Source organism: Quercus robur, chromosome 6 (genome assembly GCF_932294415.1).
Source record: "Quercus robur chromosome 6, dhQueRobu3.1, whole genome shotgun sequence".
Classification (NCBI taxonomy): domain Eukaryota; kingdom Viridiplantae; phylum Streptophyta; class Magnoliopsida; order Fagales; family Fagaceae; genus Quercus; species Quercus robur.
In genome coordinates this window covers 33,494,145-33,502,866 of record NC_065539.1, presented here as the reverse complement: position 1 = coordinate 33,502,866, position 8,722 = coordinate 33,494,145, and the positions used below count along the sequence as shown (strand labels likewise).

Sequence of the window (8,722 nt, the reverse complement as noted above, 5' to 3'; positions counted from 1 at the left end):
AAGATCAAGCATGCTATTCTTATATTGGGGTTTCACATGTTCAAAAACCTAATTTTTTCTAAAACCCTAATTTTCACAAAACCTTTTCAAAATTTAAACCTTTCTCTCTATTCTCACATAACAACATGTTTGGATGCTTCGATTGCATGAGGAATCCATGACAATCATATTCTAGAAGACCAGTTCACTGAACGAGGTAGGTGACTAACATCTTCCCACTTCGTAACTTAACATCTAATATTAGATTAATAGTTTCTAGATTCGGCTTTATCATGTCATTTTTATTTTTTTTTAATGTAATTAGGAATCAAAGCCATGTACTTTCTTAATTTGTATCTAGGACCCAAGTCGATGTATTTTCTCTTACCTTTTATATTAAATGTAAATTTTTAGTTCACTCAAAAAAATGTATTATTCATTCTTATTATGGTTTTCTTTTTTTTCCTTAATTTTTTTTTAAAAAAATAGTGACAAATCTAAATGTAAAACTCCGATCTAGGTGGAACGATATCATAAGTTGAATCGTCATTTTGAGAGACAATAACACAATATCACTCATTAACTTGGACCTAATAAAAATAATGAGACACATTCCGTGAAAAATCAAACAAGACTTTAAGGCATACATACCAAATCAATAAAATGATTTTTTTTTGTGCAAAAAATTTAATTCATCCAACCAAAACCATCCCATAAAAATTCAACATGGCATTTCAAAGGAAACTAAAGTAGTTATATATATATATATATATATATATATGCATGTTTCCCAAAAGAATAATAAAATAGGTCATAAATGGATAATTTTCTTATTCTCATGATAATTTGAACAATCAAATTGAAGGGAATTTCTTGATCTTTAATATGGGACCAAAATTAATCCATCAAATTGTCGAATTTTAGTTAAGCTCAACTAGATTTGGTCAACCCAATAAAAATTGGCAAAATAAACAAAAATAAAAAATAAAAATAGGGCTAACTATTAAATCCCTTAATTTAAGACTGAAATTTCTATCAAAATCCAATAGTGAAAAAAATATGGTATTAATAGTACCAAATGTAGCCTATTTGCTATCAACTTAGCTAGGATTTTGTAAAGAACATTATACGTGCTTATTAGCTTGAATTTTGTCACCCATTTTGGAATTTTGACTTTGAGAATTAGTGAGATAAAAGCATAGTTGATTAATTTTAACAGTCTTCTTGAAGTGAGACATGACAATAGGACTCATGTGACATCTTTACCTATTATGTGCCGGTAGCTATGATTAGGCATGTCCACGGGTCAGGCCAGTTCGGGTTTGGGCCTAAACCGAACTCGACTCTCGATTGGGTCAGGTGGTTGGATCTTGGACCCATATTCGATTGAACAGTCAAGTCGGACCCGGTGTTTCGGGTCATCGGTTAGGTGGGTTGGAGTTGTCGATTAGGTGGGTCTAGGCCATAGATTGGGCCAATTTTCTAGACTTTATCGAAATTTATTTTAGTTTAATTTTTTTGGCCCTTTTAGCCCAAATTAAGGAGTTTAGCAATTTTATAAATTACTTGGACATCATATTTTTTGAATTTTTCATATAAAACATATTGGGCCCCTTTTATTTATTTATTTTTATTTAAATGGGCCTTCAAGATAAACTTATATTAAGCAACTATACTACTTATAAATCTATTGGGCCTCCAGGACATAAACATCCTGGACAAAATAGCTTAACACACCACACAAAATAAGCCTATTTTTACCACATGTGATCCGTTAAGCATCCACACATTGACTACAAAAAATAAACACAACAAAATAAATTGTAAAATCTAGACAAAATAGCACAACACAACTAACAAAACACACAAAATCCTATTTTCACTACTTGTGAAGTGTAACTTGTTAAACAGCCACGCATTGACTACCAAAAAATAAACACAACAAAATAGAATGTATTATCTGGACAAAATAGCAAAACACAACAACACACAAACATGCCTATTTTTACCACTTGTGATCTATTAAACATCCATACAATACAAGCACCTAGGCAATAAGCCAGTAACTCAATACAACAAGTCATATATATTCAAGAAAACCTAGAGGCATAAAAGCCAATCTTAACACCTATGTTAAACCTGCCAACCACACAACAAGTAATATTTCTAGCAGCAAATAAGTCAACCACAGCAAGCATAAGCAATTAATAAGTGTATACTGCAATATTTCCATCTATATATATAAATAGATATATACTTAGTAAGCCATAGAGGTAGAGAAGGCGATTAGATTACTGTAAGTTTTTAAAGTAGTAAACCATAAGTTAGTAAGCTTGCTAGCTATACAATGTTCCTAGTAATATAATTAGTTACAGTTATGAAATACCATAGGTATTTCCAAAAAATAGCTTTTCCAAAGCATTGAATGACAAATACTCTATAGTTAATACGTCTATAACTTATAGAAAAGAAAACCTATGGACTAAGATTTACTAAGATTTCTTTTCTATAAATAGTAAGAGTTGAGTATTGTTAGAAAAGCAATATCAAAAAGAGCTTCCAAAATGTTCCCAAAACCTCCTTTACAAAATAAATGATTCCTCCTACAATAGACAAAAATATTTAACAAATAATACATTAGTACCAAATACAAGACCAACTAGAAAGGACAGCAAGTTTATAACAGTGAGGGGCCAAAGGTAGTAACATACCAAGTCAATTATCAATCATCAATACTAATTAAGGGTTGTTTGCCTGAGCTAGAATCCTTACTTGAGCTGGTACTTGCTGCTGCACTTGAGGTTTTGTTTGAATACATGAGACATTCAATAAGAATTAATAGACAATAAGTTTCAAAATTTAAATATATTACCTAAATTATGAAATTCCTCCTCCAACTTCTCTACCTCATCCCTTGATTGGCGTTGAGAAATCGAAACTCTGGCTTGAAGCCAATTTTGTGCACATACAAGGTTTTGAACCATGAGAGGAGAGAGAGAACTTCGAAATGGATCAACAATGTGGCCTCCAGTGCTAAATGCTAACTCAGATGCAACAATAGAAACTGGTATCGTCAGCACACCCTTAGCCACTTTGGACAACACTTGTTACCTACTAAAATTGTCCTTCCACCACACCAATATCTCAAAATTTACATCCTTTCTACCATCACAATTTTCAGCCAAATACTTTTCAACCTCATTACTACAACCTACAGATTGCTCAGCCTCCAAAAAATGCTCATATCGAGAATGAACCATCACATATGGATCACTAGCATCGCCTTCCATTTGTGTCCTCTCACTCTCACTTGGTTCTTGCACATTTGGTGAATGAATAGAAGAGTAAAAATTATAAAACTTAATCAAAAGATCTTTCACCTTATCAACCATCACTTTCCCCATTGCATTCCCATCAATTTCAGAAAAAGAAAATTTCAAAAATCTCAATTTTTTTTTTTATGGTTCAAGAACCATAACCACATACAAAAGAGGATTAATTTTGTCACCTTTTCCCCAATACTTCTCAAATTTTGTTTGCATGTTTGTGGCTATGTTTTTCAAGACGGTGTTTTGGGATTTAACTAAATGAGAAATACTCTCCTGAATAACAAAGATCTCATCAAAGAAGACATTTGAAGTAACATACAAAGAACCAGAAAACTTTTTGTTGCATTGTAAAAAAGCCTCAAGAAAGTCACAAATGCCCTACAATTTTAGAAATCACTCATATAGGGAGATCTCAAACCACCACTATTTTCCTTGGTCCTAAAGTACGACGAATAAACATCATCTTCAAAGTCCATTCTAAGGAACACTTTCTCAAAATTTTCAACAATTTTTAACATGAGATAGGTCGAGTTCCACCTAGTAGGTACATCTAGACAAAGAAGTCTCTTGGACTCCATACCTAACCTCTCCATAAAACTCCTAAAAGTTTGATTTCTATTGGGCGAGAACTTCACGTAGCTCACAGCTTCACGCACCTTATCAACAGATGCATCAATTTTTTTCAAACCCTTCCTCACAATGAGATTTAGGATATGGACACAACACCTCGTGTGCAAGAACTCTCATTCCAATCTTTCATTACTCTTTGCAAAAATTTAATTGTGGTTAAATTTGAGCTAATATTATCCACTGTCAAAGTGAATATGCCATCAATACCCCACTCATGCAAAGACATCTCAATCTTTCTACCTATAGTCTCTCCACTATGGTCTTCAACTTGATAAAAATTTAAAATTATTTTATGCAACTTCCAAGCATCATCACTAAAGTGACATGTGAGACACATATAATTCAAATTTTGAATAGAAGTCCATGTGTCCATAGTAAGACACACCCCACAACCCTTCAAGATTTCCTTAGCTTCTCTCTCTCACTATTATAAATGCCAATCACATCTCTAGTCACAGTTTGACTAGATGGAATATTCTTTAGACGGAGCTTAGGTTGCAAGGTAGTTACATATTTCTTAAAGACTTAAACCCATACCCCTCAACACACCTAAAAGGCAACTCATCAATTATAATTATTTCAGCAAGTGCATTTCTAGAAGCCTCAACTGTAAAGGTTGTTGACACAAGTTGGAACCCTTCTTTTTTATCCTTTTTGGGTTCAAAAGCTAAGGTTTTCTGCACTTTGGCTAGATCTTCTTTATTAGGGTTCTTGAGACAGTTTGGTACATGAGCTAACAAATTACTAGTATCACATCTCTTACTATCAACATGATATGATTTTTGGCAATAATTACATATAGCCTTAAAGACATCCTCTTCTACCTTTATTTTTTTCAAAATGATTCCAAACTATAGATTTTTTCCTACCATTACCAATACCAATCTTACTCACTTTGCTAGCTAGGTGGAACTGGGGGCAACTCAGCATCAGCAGCTTTAGCTTAGGAAGCAGTAGCAACCTCTTGGGTGGTAATAGCACCATTAGCTTGGGTGGTAGTAGAACCATCAACTTGTGTAGCAGCTGATGTTTGGACAGAGGGTGCATCAGTGAAGGGTTCCATTACCTAAAAAAATCAAATATAAATATTAGCAGACTAGAACAACAAGAACAATTAATAATAATAACCAATTTCTCAAAAAAAATAATAATAATAACCACACAAACCAAAAAGGAAAAACAATATCCTACGTATGGAAAAAAGAAAAAAAAAATACACAACACAACACAAAACACGAAACATAAAACACAAAACTAAACAGAACCCAGATACAAACAATATGACACTTGAAATTTTATTAAAATAATAAAAGTAGAAACATTGATGCTCAAAATTTATTAAACAATAATAACAACCACAACAGCATAAGTAACATGCATCAACTCTAACAAAAAAGAAAAAGAAAAAAAAAGAGAACGAAATCCCAACTTTGAACATAAAACACAAAAGGAAATAAAAATCATACCTTAAAGAGACCGTGGGTGTTGGAGTTTCAAATTTGAAGACTAAAAACCCCACTTGGACAACTTTCAATTCCTAAATAAAATTAAAATAGGAACAAAATTAATCAAACAAATGAACAAATGAACAAAGAACAAAAGTAAAATGGTTAGGGTTTCAAATTATAAAATTTTGGGTTTATTTGATTTTAATAGTAGATTTCCATAACAAATAAAATCAATGAAAAAAAAAAGAAGAAGAAGAAGAAGAAGAAGAAGAAGAAGAAGAGAGAGAGAGAGAGAGAGAGAGAGAGATGAGAAAAGGAGAATATTTACCTTAAACAGTTTGAAGTAAGAATTGAGTAAGGTAGAAAAACAAGGATGATCTCTTCAACCCATATTGATTGGCGGCAGGGAGAGGAGTGGGTGATGGCGGCGGCAAAGAGAGGAGTGGGTGTTGGCGGTGGTAGCAGCTAGGTTTGAACTTGTTGTGAGAAGCTAGAGTTTGGACTTTGGAGTAGAGAGCAGTGAAGTGAGAACTAAGAGTTTGAGAGTTTGGTCTGTTCATTGGTGAGAAAACCAAAGCTTAAAGAGAGAAGAGTGAAGAGTGAAGATTTCGTAGTGAACTAGTGAAGAGATTAGAGAGAAAGTCTGAGAGATATGAGATATCAGATCAAGAGATTGAGCTCTAATTGTGACCATTTGATTTTGTTATTAATTTTGATTTTAATGGTTGATTTGTAAATTTGGTACCTGTGCCCCTAAATCACTGATATGAATTTGTACAAGAGTCTACTGATATGACTCAAATAAGTATGTAAAGTGTAATTGTGACCATAGATTTTGAATCTTGATTTGATTTAAATGTTGGATTTGAAAATTGGGAACTTGTGCCAAAAAAGTCTGAACTTATTTATGCTCTTGCTTTACGTTACCCAATTACTGAAGCCACATATTCATTCATAATTCGGTCGGTTCCGGTTATTCGGGTGAAATATTTTATAATCTAAAACCCGAACCAATTATTTGGTTATTCTTAAAACACAACCCTTGACCGACCGAGTCTTGCATTCAGAATCGCCCATGGACCTTTAGGTCGAGCGGGTCAGATTGTTTGGGCCACTGGACAGCCCTAGCTATGATAGAAAATGGAAGACGTACTGTATGGGCCTAGGGCTTTTAGTGAGGCCATTTGCTCCATTGTTGAATATTCACATTTATCCAAACCTAAATGGTTTAGGCCTCAACTTGGATATTTCCCTTGCCACAAAGAGAACACCTCCTCCCTTCACCTCTCTTGCACACTTATCTAACCTAATATCTAAATCAATAAATATTAGCCTATTAATCACCACAATTAAAAAGAATAAAATAGTCTCTCTTCTTTTCAATGTAGGATTAAACATTTTCACTAATTCATTATTTTCCATATTAACTCACACATCTTTACATTTATATTGTCATATAAATTCATTGTAATTAATTAATATTAAAATGCTCCAATACATACCACTATATTCCATATCAAAAAATCCATAATCATGTAAGATGTCCCAAAAAGATTACACCAAATGCTTGGATCTTTAGATCATATCTCTCTCTCTCTCTCTCTCTCTCTCTCTCTCTCTCTCTCTCTCTCTCTCTCTCTCTCTCTCTCTCTCTCTCTCTCTCTCTCTCTCTCTCTCTCCAATTTTGGTTAAATTGCCTACTCAACACCAGGGCAAGTTGCATCTTTGATTCAAAGTGAGAAAATAGGTTCCATAAGTCCTTTTTACTATGTGTTTCACAAGCACTGTAAAACCCTGTACCATTCTTTGTTCCCATGCCGATGCTCATGTCAATATGATTTTTTGAAATATCTTGTTTCTAAAGACTGGGGCGGCGCTACATTATTCCAGGGGTTCAAATGAACCCCCGACTTCAAAAAAAAAAAAAATTATATATATAATTTTTTTTTGTTAGTTTAATACTATAATTTTTTTAAAAAATATTTTTGCACTCCCTGACTTAAATTTTGCACACCTTTATTATAAGTATTTTCAACTCTAAGAATAAAGAGTAAGTGTTTGTGAATTGTAAGTGTCACTATTTTTTATAAATTTATATTATGTGTGTGAGTATGTCTAATATTGATTGTGTGCATTACTTTTTGTTATAATGTTATTTGTGTGAATTATGATGTGTGTGGATGTTTGTGTGTACAATATAAATATAATGTAAATTTATATAATTTAATAATTAGGAAATAGAGATGGTTTGTTACATGTGTGTGTATTGTTATCATGTTATAATAACTTTTTGTTACAAAGTTAGTAAAATTTAAGAAAAAAAAAAGTAAAATTAGTGATTGTCCAAGCATTTGTTTAGTTAAGTAGACACTAGTCTATAATTTTATGTATAAATGAGTGTGGTGCGTCAATAATTAATACAATTCCAATGAGTTTAGTTTAGTCATTTAGTTTAAAATATTTTTATAAAAACAATACCAAATAGATAATAAAAACTGCATAAAAATAAAATGTTAGATAAACTTAACAAAATAAAATGATTGTAGGCTCATATCTACACACATTGGCAATAGATACTCATAATTCAAAATTTGAATACTTGTAGAAGGAAATTGTAAAACTTCATGTATTAATTTTTTTTTTGTTAGTAACTCAATATATTCAAGTTCTTTTTTTATTAAAATTATTTAATAAACCCCCTAAACAAAATTCCTGGAGCCGCCACTGTCTAGAGAAGAGCTAGTCTGCCTCCTCTATTCCTTCTTTGCACCACAAACTTATTTGCTAATTGTAATAGGTACCTTAGTAACTCTAAATAATGAAGAGTTTAAGTGATAGTCTGATAGTAATGACACCTTTTATTTTCTTGTTTTACTAGTAGTGACTCATTATAAGAGCTTAAGTTGTCTCATTGCTGCCCATTCTAACCTAACCTCTTCATCTTATAAGGCTCATCCCTAAGTATCACCCAAACGATTAATCCTTTATGAATGGGATTTGGTGCCTATTGCACAACCTAACTGGATTGTTTTTTTTCCACGTGGGTCAAGCCTTCTATGACTTGGTTTAATGGCAGTTTCCTCCTTTTTGGCCTTCTTGTTTATGAATTAGTTAAAAGCTTTTTCAATGGACTGTAATTGAGCACTGGAAATCTTGTCGTTTATCTTCATAATTTTTTTCTAGAATTACTGATTCTAGATACTCACTTTGCTCTACTTCCATATGAGTTTCTTTCGCTGTTTGTCGGCCACCTTTGTTGTCTATCGCACCTGGCTGCTCCGCCTATTTCTCTCCATCTTCTGTATAGGAATCTCCAGTGGTGGCTCTAAGAATATT

At 32.8% G+C, this 8,722-nt stretch overlaps 1 long non-coding RNA gene across 2 annotated transcripts; it reads right to left on the bottom strand.

The window, feature by feature from the left end:
• Positions 1-2,476: 2,476 nt before the first annotated feature.
• Positions 2,477-6,668, bottom strand: LOC126688505 (uncharacterized). 2 transcript variants are annotated; one of them, XR_007644275.1, is made up of 4 exons: positions 5,715-6,668; positions 5,405-5,475; positions 4,833-5,004; positions 2,477-2,582 (listed from the first exon to the last, which is right to left on the bottom strand). It is a non-coding gene; the product is annotated as an uncharacterized LOC126688505 (long non-coding RNA). The 2 variants fall into 2 exon arrangements; XR_007644274.1 differs by lacking the exon at positions 2,477-2,582 and having other exon boundaries at positions 4,469-5,004.
• Positions 6,669-8,722: the final 2,054 nt, after the last annotated feature.